Here is an 18,588-nt window from a genome sequence, read left to right on the forward strand (position 1 = left end):
AAAGGTAAGTATTTGTGTATCTGAACATATCTAAACCTAGAAAAGTGCAGTAAAAATACAGGATAAAAGAAAAAGAATGGCACATCTGCATAGGGCACTTACCGTGAATGGAACTTGCAGGAAAGGAGGGTGTTCTGAGTGAGTCAGTGAGTGAGGGTGAGAGAATGTGCAGCTACTTAAAGCCTCTCTATGAGTTTCCATCAAAGTGCCTTCCAAACCCACAATTTCATGTTATTATACCAAGGGAAGTAAGTCAAGTGACAGAAATAGTGGATCTGAGAGGCACCATGATGAAAACTCATAGAGGCCTTAAGTAGTTGAAAATATTCTTTACCATTAAAAGTTAAATGCTGTTCTTCTAAAACAAAATTAAGAACCGATCCTTAATAGAAAAGCTGGTAGGCAAGCTGAGTCTAAACTTGAAAGTTACTTTTTAAGGTGATCCTTCTCCTTTCTTTCAATGTCAACACATACTAAAAACTCAAGAAAAATTCCTTTGATGCATATAATTATAGATCACCTCACTATCTATTATTTTTAGCTTATTTGTCATTTTTGAAGGTTTAACTGATTTTGGTCCAAAGGTTGTACCTTTGGGAGTGGAGATAAAGAGAATAAATCCTAAATTATTAAAAGATAATATTTACATTATGCTGTCAAGATTTGTGCAACGTATCTTAACTGTTCTTTTTTAAAATTCTTAAATCTTGCCTGGTAAGTTATGAAACTTTCTTTGGTGCTGCCCTAGTTAATGTAGCAAGGCTTGCCAAGTTGAATTTACACACAGTTCCTTATGAATTGTTCTCCTTGTGCAGTTGAGTTCCCCACATTGAGTATGACAGTCACAGGGGTAGCAGCATCACAGCTCTGCTGTTTGAAGTGTGATTAATATGCTAACTGCTCAGTTTAGAATAAAAATCCATTTAGCTGATACATCCAGCCTGTTCTTCTAAATCAGTGCTGCAATGGCCTTCAAAATAATTGTTGGCTGGAAGATGAAAATCTGCTAAGACATGTGTATAGTCTGAATTATTTAAATGAGCATTGAAATGCTAGGTATTTGAGTAAAAGTGGTATGCCTGTCTGCTCATCAGCAGGACTGAAGACTGTGTGGCAGCTGATATTCTTGACCAACTCCTTGTGCTACCCAACAAAGGCACTGGTTTGAGGAAGAAATCCACCCTCTACTCCATCTCCATTCACCAAGCAATGGCAATGAAGTGGAAAGAACAAACAGCTAAGCTTTAACCTCAAATGCCAATCAAACTCTACCATTTCAGTGATCATTTTAAGCCTTCTGTTTCTGTTTAAAAACAAAAGCATCCTGAATGTTACCTCAGTTTATTGTCAATTAGCCAAATTCTTCCCTCATATATTGCTTAATGAAATTGCACATTTAATAGCATGTGGTTGCCACACATTGTTTATTTTGCTTTCAATTAAATGTCATGGGGCAAAAATGGAAAAAAAAATCTTTCAAATGAAACTTTATTCATGTTTTAATTGGCACATCTCTTACTGAAAAGATACATACTTTCCAAATGAAATTAATTTTTTTCTATTTTACTTTAAATATTTCTCAAGTGAAAATGAAATTCAAATCATAAAACAGAATAATTTCCATTTTTATTATACCAACCACCGTCACTGTAGATAAAAATTATTTTTAAAATGTAGTTTTCTAAATTGCAATTGTGTCTTAATTTGCTGTTACATACTACCATCTTGAAAACTAATAAGCATTCCAATTAAACAGAAGATGTCAATATTAGCCAGATCTTCCTGTTCCCTAGTATTAGAACCTTTTTGAGTCTTTAATTTCATTAAATTGAGGTTAAATTTGGATTTCCTTTTTTTAAAAAAAAAAAATACATAATTTTAAATTGACATGCAGCTATAAAAACAATACAGAAAGATCCAGTTTACATTTTACCCAGTTTCTTCCAGTAGTAACATCTTGAAAAACTCTAGTACAATATCACAGCCATGTACTGACACTGACACTGACACAGCCAAGCGATGGAATCGTGCCATTGCCCAAGGAGCCCGCCTGTTGCTGTTTTCTCTGCACACCCCACTTCCCTCACCATCTGCCCTCATGCCTGGCCTATAGCAATCACTACTCTGTTTTCCATCCTGTGAATTTGTCATTTTGAGATTGTACATTATGTAACCTGTTGTGATTGGCTTTTTTCACTCAGACTAATTCCTTGGAGATTCACCCAAGTTGTTTGGTGTATCGATACTTCATTCCCTTTTAATGCTGGGTAGCAGTTCATGGTATGGACGTACCACAGTTTGTTTAATCATCATCCATCAAAGGATATCTAGGTCATTTTCTATTTGGAATTATACAATTAAAGTTGCTATGAATAGTCAGTTACATATTTTGCATACACATATGTTTTCATTTATTTGGGATAAATGCCCAAGACAACAGTTGTTGAATTTCTTGATAGTTACATGCATGTTCAGTTTTACAGGAACTACGAAGCTGTTTTTCAAGGTGGCTATATCATTTTACATTCCCACCAGCAATGTGTGAGTGATCCAGTTTATCCACATCATTGTCAGCATTTGGTATTGTCCCAATTTTTTATTCTAGCCATTCTAATAAATTTATAATGATACCTGACTGCACTTTTAATTTCCACAATAGCTAGTGATGCTGAACATCTTGTCATGTGCTCATTTTCCATCATATACCCTTTCCATCAAAATGGTCTGTTGTGTCTTTTACTAATTGTTGAATTGATTTTTTTTTTTTTAATGTTGAGCTTTGATAGTTCTTTATGTAATCTAGATACTAATCCTTTGTTGGATACATAGTTTTCAAATATTTTCTCCAAGTTGTCAGCCTGTCTTTTCATGCTTTTCACCAAATCTTTCATGGAGAAAATGTTTTAATTTTGATAAAGTCCAATTTATCAGTTTCATCTTGATTTCTTCGTAGTGATTTCTAGAATATTGTTTTGCATATTTTCCTTAGCGGTTGTTGTAGGTAATTATAATATGCATACATAAATTATCACAGTCTGTTGGCATCAACATTTTACCAATTCCAGTGCGGTGTAGAAACCATACTTCCATTTATGTCCCTTTACTCTCCCACTTTTCCCAAGAACACCACATCAGATGGTTTTATAAATCTTGCCTCAATGATCAAGAGTGATTTGGGAAGTCATAAAAGGAAGCATCAGCCAGGTGCAGTGGCTCCTGCGTGTAGTCCCAGTGGGAGGCCAAGGCAGGCAAATCACCAGAGATCAGGAGTTTGAGACCAGCCTGGCCAACATGGCACAACCCAGTCTCTACTAAAATACAAAAATTAGCCGTACGTGGTGGCAGGTGCCTGTAACCGTAGCTGAGGCAGGAGAATTGCTTGAACTTGGGAGGTGGAGGTTGCAGTGAGCCGAGATCGCGCCACTGCACTCCAGCCTGGTTGACAAGAGTGAAACTCCATCTCAAAAAAAAAATTAATAATAGGAAGCATCAAAGGTTCTTTTCTTTCTGACATTCTGAACATTCCTGAGTATCATTTTCTCATCTACTCCATCTCTAAAGGCTGGTTTGCCAGCAACAAGTGTTCTTAATTTTCTAACTCTCCTGATTCCTAAAGGATGTTTTGCCAGATATAGAATGTGTAGTTCCTAGTTCTTTCAGCACTTATAGAAGGTTGTGCCGCTCCTTTCTGGCCTCCATGTTTTCAGATAAGAAATCTGCTATCACTCACACTAGTGTTCCCCTGTAGGTAATGAGTCATGTTTCTCTGGCGCTTTTGAGATTTTGTTTTTTTATCTTCAGTTTTCAGACAGTTAACTGTGATGTGTATTGGCATGGATTCCATGGGTTTTTCCTATTTCAGTTTTGCTCAGCTCTTTGAAAATGTAGGTTTCTCTCACCTTTGACATTTGGGAAGCTTGCGCCTATTATTTCTTTGAATACTTTTTCAGCTCCACTCTCTTCTCCTCTCCTTCAGAAACTCCTATAATATGAAAGTTGGACTTTTCCTCATTTCTCTCAGGTTCCTGAGGTTCTCCTCCTATTTTTTTCTATGTGTTTTCTCTCCTTTATTCTGATTAAGCAAATTCTACTGCTCTGCCATTCAGTTCACAGATTCTGTCCTCTGTCATCTCCACCCTGCTATTGAGCCCCTCCAGTGTGTTTTGTGTGTTTGTGTTGGTTATTGTATTTTTCATTTTTACAATATCCACTTGTAACTCCTCTTTCTTCATCTCTGTAATTTCTATTCTTATTTTTCATTTGTGTCAAAAGGATTTGGAATTTCTCGCTGAAGTATTATTATAATGGGCACCTTAAAATTCCTGTCAGATGATTTCAACATCTGAGTCAGTTCAGTGTTGGCATCTGTTGATCACGTTTTCTCATTCAGCTGGTGATGTTTTTTGGTTCTTTGACAGGTGAGTTCAGTTGGATCCTGGACATCTTGTCTGTTTTGTTAGGAGTGTCTGGGTCCCACCCAAGTCCTCCATTTTATCCAGCAGTCACTCTGTTTAGGCTTAGCATGCAGGTCCTGGGCAATTCTGTGGGCCGTGGCTGCCATGACAGTTTACATTCAGTCTTTGTGGTATTATTTTGATCTGCTTAGTTATCTGGTGCCACTGATGGCCCCTGAGCCCTGCTGGTGCTGGCTGAGGGTGCAGAAGGTATGTCTCTAGGCTGGAAATCACAGGTCTCTGGATGAAGGAAGGGAGTGTGAGGACTTCTGGGACAAAGGACATTTCTCAGGCCACTTTCTGTTGCAAGGTATCCTCAGCTGCTGTGCCCTGGCTTTTCCTTAGAAGAGAAAGGAGCTCAGTTTCTGAGTGGCAGACAGCATTTCCCTGGGCAGTTGCTTGTTGTGGCTGCATCCTTGCTCACTGGCTGCCCTGCCGCCTGGTGTGTGTAGACTGTGAAAGGAACTGCAGCCCTTGGGCTTGAGGAGCACTTCCCAGGCCAGGGGCTTGTGGTAGTGCCTCCTCCCTGTGATGTTCTCCTGACCCATGGTGCCTGTAGGAGGGAAAGGGGAGTCTATTTCCTATGGGAACAAAGAATGTGTGTTGGAATCGCGTCAGCTGATGCCTGTACTAGGGGACAGAGGCGGCTGCAGGCCCAGTTCAAAGCCAACCCTTGGCCGGGCGCGGTGGCTCACGCCTGTAATCCCAGCACTTTGGGAGGCCGAGACGGGCGGATCACGAGGTCAGGAGATCGAGACCATCCTGGCTAACACGGTGAAACCCCGTCTCTACTAAAAAATACAAAAAACTAGCCGGGCGAGGTGGCGGGCGCCTATAGTCCCAGCTACTCGGGAGGCTGAGGCAGGAGAATGGCGTGAACCCGAGAGGCGGAGCTTGCAGTGAGCTGAGATCCGGCCACTGCACTCCAGCCTGGGCGACAGAGCGAGACTCCGTCTCAAAAAAAAAAAAAAAAAAAAAAAAAGCCAACCCTTTTTCCACCTCTAGTCACCCACAGGCTCCTTGCTGATGCCCCTGCAGGCACTGCTGGCTGACCTGGTGTCATCCCAGGAGGAATGAGCCTGCCAGGCCTCTTTCTCTTGTTGGTCTGGGGTGGGGACACCAGTCCTGAGTTGTCTCCTCCTGTCGGTGGGACCATAAGACCCTATTCTGTGCTGCTCCTTCAGCCGCGGTCCTGGGTCTGGGCCCAGAGTGCTCTCCTCTTTCCCCTTTGGGGTTCTTCTATGGTTGCGTCTGTGTCATTTGCAGAGTTTACAGTTGTGCTTGTGGAGATGAGCAGAGATGAGTCAATGCTGTCTTGTCTGGACCGGAAACCCAGACGCTCAGTTTTAAGCATTCAGAAATTAAAGGTGAATGTGACTACACCAGTAAAGATGTCAAAATTGCTGCTAAGAAGATAAGGGGCTAGTGCACTGAAAGTAGAAGTTTTGGAATTATTTACATAGAGGTGGTACTATGTACAGGCAAATATCAAAGATATCTTAGGCACCAATGAAAAGATGGAGCACAGAGAGGCCCAGAAGAAAGTGTCCAAAAAAGTGAAAACTGGTGGCAGAATTATTCCTCCCCTAGCTATTCTTTTGAAGCACATTTGTTATAAACAATGAGTACATAATAGTTCATATAATCAGAAAATATAGAGAAAACAACTTTACAAAGAGCATGTGGAGCCTAAGAAAAAGGGACATATTTTCCGATGTGCATCACCCTTATCAGGTATGTACAAGCAGGTATGTCCCCGCCTCTGCTAAGATCTCTGAATAAACCTGGACATAAGCTGCAAGAGAACAGAAAGAAAGCAAACCGAAGCAAATTCAAACTAAAGTCAATCCTGCGTCTCTCTCTTCCTAGGAACTTAATCCCTTCTCTGGTCTCCAGTGTGGGAGGATTTTATCCAGAGAGTGAGTTATAAAGCAGGCAATAAAAAGTAAGGACATTTCTAAACACATTCAGCCTTCACCTCTTGTCCACGGGCTCACCCTCACTGCATACCCTAAAACTGACTAAGAGATGTGGCCACGATGTCAGCTGACATCTGAAAAACACTGCCTTCCATTTGCCTCCATGAGAAGCGAGATGATTATGAGTAAGACCTCGGTCTGGTGCCCAGCATGGATCCTGGTTCATTGGAACAGTCCGAGGCTTCAGATCCCCTTCTCTGCCAAGCCTGCGTTTCTCTGTGCCTCCCGACCCTGTCAGGGTGGGAAGTCTGACAAAATGTCTGGCGCGCTGCAGCTCAGGCACACAGGTCTTGGGACCCCAGGCTTTCAGAGCCGGAGGGACGTCCTCAGACACGGAGTCCTTTCCACTCTCACCCGGGACAACCGAAAGAACCCACTGCAAAGGCAGCCACAGAGGGTGATTCTGCCACGGCCAGTCTGTCCTCTGGATATCAGATCGGCATCTAATAGATTAGAGTGTGGCAAGGCCAGACCACTATCACAGAACTCCTCTAAAAGCAGTGCTAAAATGCGCTGGATCGTTTTCATTTGTCAAGGATTTTGCTTTAATTTTCTAACACGCTCGGCTTCTCCTTTTCTTTCTAACCCTTTCCAAATGTGGGTGGGGGGTGAGATGTGCAGGTGTCACTGTCCTGGCCCTGCTTAAGAGGGGGTGTTCCTTGTGGGGGACTGGGAGGCAAACAGGAGGAAGGAGGAAAGGGCCTTTAAGAGCTGCTACCTACCCTGCGGGAGTCTCTGGAATGTGCGCGGGGCCGGGCCGTGAACGCCGCGCCACTGCCCAAGCGCTCTGCGTCCAGTGCTCATTCCACACAAGGAAACCCTCAGAGGAAGTCCTACGGGTGCGTGTGTTGGGGAGCGGAGTGACAGAGTGAGCCACTGAGGCCAGAGCCCCGCAGACACCAAGCTCTTTATTTACCTAGGGTTCTGACTAACCAGAGGCGCGGGGCTGCCCACTTTCTGATAATGTGACTAAGGGCGTCCTGCCTGGGCTTGAAGCCGTAGCCCTGTTTCCCCTCCGCAGCCCGTGCGCCCCCCGGCCGCCCCTCCCGCGCCGGCCTCTGGTGGGTGTTCCTCGGGGCAGGATGCCGGTCGGGAGCAGAGGAAACAAAGCTGCTCCAGCGCGCGCCGCCCGGGCAGCCGCGTGGCAAGTCCCTGCACCGCGGCTCCCTCCGACATGCCCAAACCTTCTAAGGAGCCCCGCGCCTCTCGGCCGGGCGGCGGCGGCGCGCGGGGCCCACGCTCGGAGGAGGGCCGGGCCGGGTAGGGCGTGCAGGTACTTTCATGCGGACGCCCACGCGTACGCCAAGTGGGTGTTTAGCTGGGGGCGAAGCCTGGGCATTCCATGCGTTTACATTCTTCCCGAGGAAGGCAGGTGCCCTTGAGAGCCTTCCTAGGCATTCTTGGTGCTGAGCGGCCCCCTAAGTCCACTCTCGCTCCCTGTGCACTCTACATGCATCTCTGGCACACTTTCATCTTCACACGCAGCACACACGCCCCTTGGAACTGGCGGGCAAAGTCTCACTTAAAATTCATGGACCAGCCAAATCGCATTTTTCTTCTCCCCCGCCCCCCGCCGCCCCAAAGATAATTTGGAACATCATGAGAACTAGGTAGCAGATATAAACATCAGAGCAGGTAGTTAACTGGGCCTCTTATGGCATTTTTAAACTAGCTTCTAAATAACTTGGCTTTAGCATGAGCTACATGTATTTCTTTAAAAATCTACCTTTTAAAAGCTCTTCATAGGATTCCTGTGAGGTTGGCAAAGAAAAACAGTTATTGTCTCCAGTTTGTGAATAGAAAAGTTGAGGCTCAAAGAGGTAACACTTGTTTGTCCTGCAGTATTTCACACATACTTAGTAAAGGCAGGCATGAAACATCCTCCTCACTGGGGTGCCCCAGAGCTGAATTCCATGGAAACTGTTGACTCTAGTCCACCACAGTTCAGTGGAGAATGTCCCTGTCAGTGTTACAGGGCTCTGCTGCAGGACATTTGACTTAGAAACGGATGCACAGCATCCAAACACCCCTGCAGCTCCCCAGCCCGGAATCCCTGCTCCCACCTCCCGCCCTCACCGGCCGTCTCCACAGCCCTCACATTATTTTCTGGCCAGGACCATCCCCGAGGTCAAAGTTCTCCCCATTTGCTACAGAAGGACATCCCATAGTTAGGTCCCCCACCCCTACAGTCACTGCCATCAACAGAGCCCCGATCAGGGGACCCACCCACTTTCCCACTTGGCTCCTGCAGGCGTCTCGTCCTGGGAATGCTTGGGGGGCTGCCCAGCTTCCATAAGGTCCACCTGTGTCCTGCCTCCCTTCCCACTTCCCTGTCCAGTGCTGGTGCCACTGGAATCTGGTGCTCCGGGCAACTGCAAATAGGGTCTCACTATGCTTTGGATTAAATGGGAATGCATGGGCTAAACTGGGAGGATAGCCACAACCAATAACATCATTTCTATGAGAAAATGAATTCTGCTTCCAAACAACCAATTTACAAATTCACTTTAGGATCCTGATGTGTTCATAAGTTGCAGAATCCCTGTGATAGAACCTGAATGAATAACTATTTTGTTCAGCAAAGTTGACCACTTATTAAATATTACTTGTTGAAAAGAAAGCACGGCCATTAAAAAGGCAGATAGTGTATTTCCTTTGCGAATTCTTGTTTGGGCTGTTTTCATGTGAAACCAGATCTCTGTGACTCTGTTTCCCCCTCACATCTTGAACTGAAAAAATCAGTGGCTTGGTGTTGATTTTAAAACTTATGGCCAGGCATGGTGGCTCACACCTGTAATCCCAGCACTTTGGGAAGCTGAGGCTGGTGGATCACTTGAGGTCAGGAGTTCATGACTAGCCTGGCCAACATGGTGAAACCCTGTCTCTACCAAAAATGCAAAAATTAGCCAGGCATGGTGGCTTGAGCCTGTAATCCCAGCTACTCTGGAGGCTGAGGCAGAAGACTCGCTTGAACCCCGGAGGTGGAGGTTGCAGTGAGCCAAGATCACCACTGCACTCCAACTTGGGCAACACAGGGAGACTCTGTTTCAGGAAAAAAAAAAAAAAACTTATCAGGCACCAACTTGCTTATTACATAAGCTGAGCATTTTTCTATCTGTTTCTTCGGCAGGAACAGACAAAAACTGGAAATACAAAGTCCCCTTAGTGGCAAGTTATGACAAAAGAGCTGGAGTTGAATATTCATGGGAAGATCTTTCCCTGCAAATCCTACACAGTTTCATCCATTAAGTAACTACACACGTGACATATCCAGAGGTCTGTTGAATCTCAGGGAGCTTCTACCTGGCTACTGAAAATACAACTGGCTGCGAGAGCCATGGGCATGAGAAATCATTGGCCAGGTGCCAGAGAGGCATATACCTGCTCTTGCCAAACTAAGAACTGCTCAATCACGTGGGACAACGAGAAAGCATCTTGGAGACTTGAATAGAACTGAGGAAGATGGAAGATCCATTGTATTTGAACAAATTTGATCAGTTTCCTGAAGCCAGTCAATTCTTACAAGCAGTAAATCCAGTACAGAGCCTGAGGAAATTAACTTTGGTTTTACTTAAGAAAAAAAATACAAAAATAAGAACCCATTCTGCAAACTCTAAAGATGTCAAATGCAACATAAGTTTTAGAAATGTACTGAGAGTAATTTTTCTCCATTGTAATAAGGGAAATTATTTCAGGCTGACACTAATGTCATCAGCACTGATGCATTGCTTTGTACCAACTACTGTAATCTGCCACTCATTAGAAAATTCAGTGGCATGGTGACCAGCACACTCTAATTCTCCAGCTTCATGATCTTTTGCAAACTAAAAGGGAAGGCAGTCCTGCAAGGAGGAAGCACTGGGCGTCCTTAATCTTCTCTGGGTTTTTCTTTAAAAAAATAAAATAAAGTTTGTTCTTAGTGTTACTATTCAGAAAATATTTTTTTAGCAACATACGGACACAGCTGTTTGCCTTTGGTATAGTTTTGAACTTGAAGTAAATTACATTTTCCTTCATAAGGGGGCAACTTTCTACTCTTCTGTTAAAGCAGAAGTCAAATAATTACAAATTGATAATAAACATGTCTAGAACTGTCTTCTCCAACCTAAAGTACAAGAGATACTGTCCATGACCTCCGCTCTTATTTGGTCTTTCATTTTTTTAGGAGAGAACTTTCATATGTTCCAAAGTATGAAGTTAATGCATAAACACCTTCTAGGTTTCAGTACTCTTCATTTAGTTTGAAAAACAAGAAGAAGGAAATAAATGAAAATACTCCCAATTTAAATTGCTCACTCTATGTGTAGGAAACAAAAATTACTATAAGGCAGTCTATTGACTGTGTAACAATAAAAAGGACAGTAACTATACTAAAATGAGTTGTCTAGGCCAATGAATGTGGAAACTTTGATCTGTTTTCCACCTTTAAAACATCTATCTATCTATCTATCTATCTATAATGTATGTCATTACATATATATAAAAGATATGTGTGTGTATGTATATATGCCTTTAAATATATGGCAGTGCCATCTAATAGGACCTCTTGCAGTAATGAAAGCACTCCATAATGCATACTGTCCACTGTGGTACCCATTAGTCACAAGTGATGACTGAGCATGTGAAAAGTGGCTAGTCCAACCAAAGAATTAAATTTTCAATTTAATTCCATTTTAACTTATTTAAAATTAAATAGCCACATGTGGCTAGTGGCTACGCTGTTGGAGAATTCATCTTTATAGTATAATAGGGCAACGAAAGGGATTAAAATGTGATTTGTCTGAGTGTCAGAAAACCCTATATAGAAGAAACAACAAACAAGAGGTGTGAGGTGGAGGTGGGGGCTGGGGGCAGAGCAAATAAAGTTAGCAAGCCCTTCTTGAACACTCACCATGCAGGGGGACTGAAGGTGCTGTTGGGGGCAGACTTTGCCCAAAGCACAACCAAGAGATGGTGTTTCACCAGTGCACAGCTTAAGTACAAAGCCTCAAGGATGGAAAGGAGATCACAAGATAATACCTTATAATTTGCCAAACAAAATAAGTAGGTGGGAAGGAGATCAGGATCACTTTGGGTTCAAAAATCCCAGAAGAGTTGAGGAGGTGATGACCAATGAAGATGTGTGGGTGGGGCCTCCAGGAGAGTAGAACAAAGCAGTGTGAGTCCAGCACAGAGAGGAGAGTCAAGGGGGCCTTGGCAGAGGTGAGAGGTGGCTGGGGGTGCAGCATCTGGGATGCTAATCTGGACAGTGGGACATTCCTCCTGCCGCCATTTGAAAAGCATGAGGTGTATCTTTTGAGAAACGTGTATCTACTATAATAGCTGCCAGTGGATTTACAGAAAGTGCCAGGGTGTTTTTCATGACAGACTCTGAGGAGCTAGTTTCCTATTCTGCCTCATTTAGCAGATTAAAAATGTCACCATACCCATTGATAAAAGGAAGCATTCTCTGTGTTTCAGTGTGTGTGCAGTCCTCTTAAGGCCACTCTCATTTTTCCCGTAGCCTTCCTTCTCTTACACATTCTTTTGTTACTACTTTCTCCACCTATATAATCGAGGTCCTGTTTCAAAACTGTCCTGGATGCTATAACTAAAGTTCTCTTGCTAGAATTGGACAATGTGGATAAAAATCTTCTTACAGATAGAAATTCTTCAGGCGAAAGAAGGAGGACTTCATGTCTAAAACACCAAAAGCAACAGCAACAAAAGCCAAAATTGACAAATGGGATCTCATTAAACTAAAGAGCTTCTGCACAGCAAAAGAAACTACCATCAGAGTGAACAGGCAACCTACAGAATGGGAGAAAATTTTTGTAATCTACTGATCTGACAAAGGGCTAATATCCAGAACCTACAAAGAACTCAAACAAATTTACAAGAAAAAAACAACCCCATCAAAAAGTGGGCAAAGGATATGAACAGACACTTCTCAAAAGAAGACATTCATACAGCCAACAGACACATGAAAAAATGCTCATCATCACTCGCCATCAGAGAAATGCAAATCAAAACCATAATGAGATACCATCTCACACCAGTTAGAATGGCAATCATTAAAAAATCAGGAAACCACAGGTGCTGGAGAGGATGTGGAGAAATAGGAACACTTTTACACTGTTGGTGGGACTGTAAACTAGTTCAACCATTGTGGAAAACAGTGTGGCGATTCCTCAAGAATCTAGAACTAGAAATACCATTTGACCCAGCCATCCCATTACTGGGTATATACCCAAAGGATTGTAAGTCATGCTGCTATAAAGACACATGCACACGTATGTTTATTGCAGCACTACTCACAATAGCAAAGACTTGGAATCAACCCAAATGTCCATCAGTGACAGACTGGATTAAGAAAATGGGGCACATATGCACCATGGAATGCTATGCAGCCATAAAAAGGAAGAGTTCGTTTCCTTTGTAGGGACATGAATGCAGCTGGAAACCATCATTCTCAACAAACTATCACAAGAACAGAAAACCAAACAACGCATGTTCTTACTCACAGGTGGGAATTGAACAAAGAGATCACTTGGACACAGGAAGGGGAGTATCACACACTGGGGCCTATTGTGGGGGGGGGGGGACAGCATTAGGAGATATACCGATACACCTAATGTAAATGACGAGTTAATGGGTGCAGCACAACAACATGGCACATGTATACATATGTAACAAACCTGCACGTTGTGCACATGTACCCTAGAACTTAAAGTATAATAATAATAAATAAAAATAAAATAAAGAAAGAGGAGAGAGTTAACATGTACCAAGCACCTACCCTGGGGTACATGCTAGGCCTGGCATGGTATGTGTGAACACAGCATCATGTATTCCAGGACCATAAGGAAAACACCTACCCTTCCCCATCAAAACAAAAACAAAAACAAAAACTGAGCAGCTTGTCGAAGGACACAGTCCTCACTAGGAGCAAAGCTGGGGCTGGAACTCAAATTAACTGTGGAGTTCCTGCAGCTCCAGGAGCTTCAGCAAGGCGGTGGCCTCTCTGGTGCTCACTTCTAGGATAGCTGTAATGTGAACCTACAGGGTGGGGATGAATACACTTTCCAATCACACACCACCAGGGTGCTGCCAGGACCACGGAAAGCCTGCACCCAGGGCCCCTTAGGCCTCTGCCTTCCAGGGAGACAGTCAGAGTGGCAGAAAACAACACAGACAGTTGTGGGGCTTCCAATGAATTCCATGAAAGGTAATTGGCTTTTTATTCCAGTGTCATCTGAATTCTTTAAAATAGTTTTTCTTGAATAGATGGTGGAACAAATCTCAGTGCTTTTCAATAGGAACAGCCTGAATCTCCACCTTTCGTGCTCTAACTGCCTCCCAGGTAACTGGAATGTGAGGCTAAGCTGACACCCACACCGCTTCTTTCAGGCAGGACAGCAGAGCTAGTTTCCTACTTTCCAGCTCTAATTCAGACCTAGAAGACATCTTGCCAACAGGGCAGGCCCATCCTCCCCGTCCCGGAGCACAGGCGAGGTGTTGCCTGCAGCACGCTGTGCCGCCAGTGACCACGCACTCAGGAATGCAGACACCTGCAAGAGCAGGAACAGAAAACAACAGTCACCTGTCTTACCTGATCCACCCAGGTGGGCGGGGGCATGGGGCTTGGGGCTGGTCAGGACTTGGAGCTAGGCTCCTGCCCGTGGACAGGAGGAAGGGGAAGGCCACATCTGCAGGTGTGGAATGCCAGGCTGGCCCCAGCCTGACGCCCTAGACCAGGAGGGAGAGGGGCATGCTCCTCTTTTGTGACCCTCTTGCATCATGAAATCACAGTGACTAAAGGTGGCCTCCAGGACAATAATCTGTTGTGGGCTTGTTTGAACACTGATGCCATTTTGCCTCCCTGGAAAACCCTGCTCTGTCACCCCCAAGGAGTCAGCCTTAAGGGCTGCATCTTCTTAGTAAATGGTGGAACAGAGCTAAAACAAAGGGGGAAGAGTGATGTTACTGTTCTACCCTTCACCTTGCTCCACCAGTACACTGAAGGCAGAGCTCTTCCTCTTGTAAAAACAGTACTCAGGCCAAAAAATACATATATACATGTGTATATACACACAAAAAAATGCATATCCATACATAAGTATGCACATGCATACACACTCACACATGCATGCATAGACACACACATACACACACGTACATGCATATACCTATATACACACATACACATGTGCATACACATACACACACATGCACACACAAACATATATACACACAAACACACATACACACATATACATGCATACACAGATAGACACACACACGTGCATATACATATATTACACAAACTCACCAACCACTCACACACACACTGCACGTGCATATGTATAGCCCTTGCCCAGCCCCAGGTGCATTTCCCAAAGGTGTCATCACTTATATGGAAGAGGAAGGAAGGAGAGCTGGGTGGAGACACCTCACTAGGATCTAGGTGGAGCAGGGGTGAAGAGGGAAGGCATCCTCCCTGCCCATGCCACAGGGCACCCTGACTTGGTGGCAGCAGATCCCAGACCCAAGGGTGAAGCTGTGCCCTGCATGCCCTGGCTCCAGTCACTGCCCCAGTAGGTGGAGCTGAGACCTCTCAGGCTGTGTCCTGATGGTTCTGGGGACCCTGCATCACCTGCAACCTATCATACCCTCCTGCAAGCAAGCCCTCCAAACAAAGCTGCTCACCAGGCTACATGTAGACTCCATGTCTCCTTTAGGCCCTGCTATCAACATAACCTTCACATGAACTTGAGTACTGCCTTTACTTTTCATTTTTTTTCTCAGTGATTTCTTGAACAAATCATTATGCTGGTAAAATGTCAAATGCTGTTTTCCTTGGCAGATACAGAGCTTGCGGGGAGGTGGGAGAGAAAGTTACATTTCTAGCACCCTTTTTGAACATTGCGGGGGATAATTGGGACATTAAACAAGACAGTCACTAAGCGGGGACACTCAGGGAGGCCTGTCAGCCACAGCAGGCACACTTCCCTGTCACTCAGGGACGCTAGCGCCTGCTTCCTTCCCCCGTTGCCGCAGGACTCCTCAAGGAAGTGCTGACCCTACACAGACCATTTGTGCTTAAAAAACTTAAATCACTGGAAGCCAACAAAGCAAATCTGAAAATGGCTGAGAAGAGGCAGAGCTCCAGCCTTGCCCTAAGTGGCCCTGGAAACCTCCCCAATGGTGCCATGCCTGGAGGTGGAAAGGATTTCTCTGAGAGTTTGCCTGCTTGTGGAAGAAACCAGGGTATGGTCTCCTGCTTACCCTAGGCTCTCTGACCCCTGCCTCAGAGAACTGCAGTGACTTGCTGGCCCTCTGCTTCTGCAGGAATCCTTTCTGTTAGAATTTGCGTTGCTATGAACATCTCGAAAAATCTCTTCTCATTCCCCCTTTGACAATTCAAGCACAAAGTCTGTCATGGAAATACTGTTGAAGACTCTTCTCTTTTGCTGTTGGCAGGGCACACTCTGCCATCTGAAAAGAAGAGCACCCTGGCCATTCTCCACATGCTCCATGTGGGGCTGAAGGTGCCTGAAGAAGAGACTTTCTCACACTGGATGCTTTGTCCTCCTCTGACTCCAACGGGCCACAAAATCTTCCAGGAAAACCCTTTTCAGTACCACTTCCCTGCCGCCACTTGCAGTGGGTGCATCCACTTGAGGGGATGTTCCTAAGAAGGCAGGGTATTAAATCTTACTTGAGCATAGACCCCTGCATGGGAGGCATAGCTAAGAATGTCACAGTAAGAAGCAGCGTTCACCAGGACTCACTGCAGCTCCTGCAAAGTGCTACCATGCGCTTCTCAAAACCCCACAAGCATGAGTGTGATGCTGGCAGGAAGCCCCAGGCTTCTCTTTTATGACATCTGCTCTGGGGAGCAGGACCCTTTTTCTTTGTCTCTTAAAGGTAACTGCAAACTCTCAGACAGAAAAGAAGAGAGGACTATGGGACCTCCCTCCTGGAACATGCTTTAATTCACCAGGCGCATGTACAGAAGATCACTGGTAACCAACATGAATACGGTTCTTTAAGATACACAAAGCAAGCTTACAAACACCTTCTTCTTCTTCAGGACTTCAGAATTCACCTTCTGCCCTCCTCTCCCAAGCTGTTTCTCCACCTGGATACTGTTATCAGTGGGGTGGCCGTATCAAAGCAGTTTCAACATTCTAAGTTCTTCCATGGAAGCCACCTGCAGTGGTCAAAGATTGGGAACTTTTTTTTTCTCTGCCACCTGTTCACCCTGCAATGCTCACAGAAAAGGGGAGCATCTACTTAGCCTCTGCTGCGTGGAGACACCATTACTACAAGACTGAGTTGACCCTTTTGTATCCCGCTGTAAGAAGAGCAATGCAGAAATGCCTTCCAGGACACCCAACGCTGGGCTCCACCTGCATGTAGATCACAGTGCTCCTCGAAGCAATAAAACAAACACCTGAGGCACCCAACACTGAGCTGTGATCTCCAGCCCTGTGCTCCACACCCCACTAATCAAAGATGGCTTGTGGAAAAGCAAGAAGAAGGCATCAGCTGTGACATGCCACACCGTGCTGTGAGCCGAACACTGACGCAGTGGCTTGTGGACCAGCAGCTCCAGCATCTCTTGAGACACACACTCTGTGAGCAACCCCGCACCCACAAGTGCCCTCTTTGAAAAGCACCATGATGCCACCTGGAATACCCCACATAACTCCACACCATGCTCGCCCTGTGGCCACCGAGGAGCAGTACAGCCTCCATGGGACACTCTGCACTGAGTTCTGCACCCTCCCAACTGAGGGGACAGATGGAATGAACAGCATGCATTCCTGAACAATTTCTTCAAGTCACCTAACACCGTTCTTTATTAGTCAGTGTCCTCCAGAAAAATGGAAACAATGGATATGGAGAGAGAGAGTCAGATTTATTTTAAGGAATTTGCTATGGCCATTGTGGCGGCTGCAGGTCTGAATCTTCATGGCAGTCTGGCCAGCGGGAGACCTGCGGAGGAGCCGGTGTTGCAGCTCCTGTGCTAAGGCAGAGTGCTGGCCGAGCTCCTTTTCCTCTGGGGAACTCAGTCTTTGCTTTTAAGGCCTTCAGCTGATTAGATGAAGCCCACCACATCATGGAGTGTAATTTGCTTTGCTGAAAGTCTACTGATTAAAATGCTAATCTCATCTAAAAATATCCTCACAGAGACATCTAGACTAGTGTTTGATCAAATACAGGGGTACCATGGCTGATGCATAAAGTTAGGTGGAACAGCACGCTAAAGCCCGTCATCACTGCATATTCCATGGAAAAGCAGCGAAGTGCTCTTGAAGATGGCCACACTGTGCTCTCCACCCACCCGGTCACAGTGGCTGCAGGTGGTGCTGCTGTCTCAGGAGAACCAGGACTCTGCACCTTCCGCACTCTCACAAGGGGACGCTCAGCAAGGACATAGGGTCACCTTAGATGCAGAACCCTGTGTGACAAGCCCCAGTCTTCTCAGCATGCTCCACGGAAACATTGCTTAGGCACCACAGGATACCCAGGGTCTGCCCTGGGGGCTCTGCACTCCCAAAACTCAGTGTGGACAGAGCAACAGCAGAATGAACTAGCCGGGAAGCCCTGCACTGCAGGCCAAAGTCCAAGAATCCTGTTGTTGCCACTGAACCGCAGTGCTGGCCCCAGCTGGGACCCAATACACACTCCATCAGCTCCAGCTGCAGGAGATCGAGGGCACTGAAGGGTGTGCTCAGCACCCACACTGCTACAAGGGGTCCCATCACAGCAGGCGGGTGTGAACAGGGACACTCCACTCACTGCAATCAAGCCACAGCAGTCGCACCTGGCCTGCCCCACCTCCGTCGCCATGGGACCTGCAGACCAGCGGCATCACCATGGCCTGGCAGCTTGTCACTAGCCTGAATCCCACCGTAGAGTTAGTGAACTGTGTTTTGCTTTTACAAAACCCCTGGTCACAGGGGTTTAAGGTGCGCCTCCTAAATCAGAGGTCCACTCATCTTTCAGGTTCCCAGACTGTTGACCCTCTCTAGGGATGGATTACTCTAGAGGGTCCCCAGAAGAATGGTATCAAATAGTAAAGAGAGCTGCTCAGCCAACAGCAGCTCACGGCTTGGTGTAGTCAGGGATTTAAAGCACGCAGTTTCTTTGAAAAGACATTTGCA

Source organism: Macaca thibetana, chromosome 8, assembly GCF_024542745.1.
Source record: "Macaca thibetana thibetana isolate TM-01 chromosome 8, ASM2454274v1, whole genome shotgun sequence".
Classification (NCBI taxonomy): domain Eukaryota; kingdom Metazoa; phylum Chordata; class Mammalia; order Primates; family Cercopithecidae; genus Macaca; species Macaca thibetana.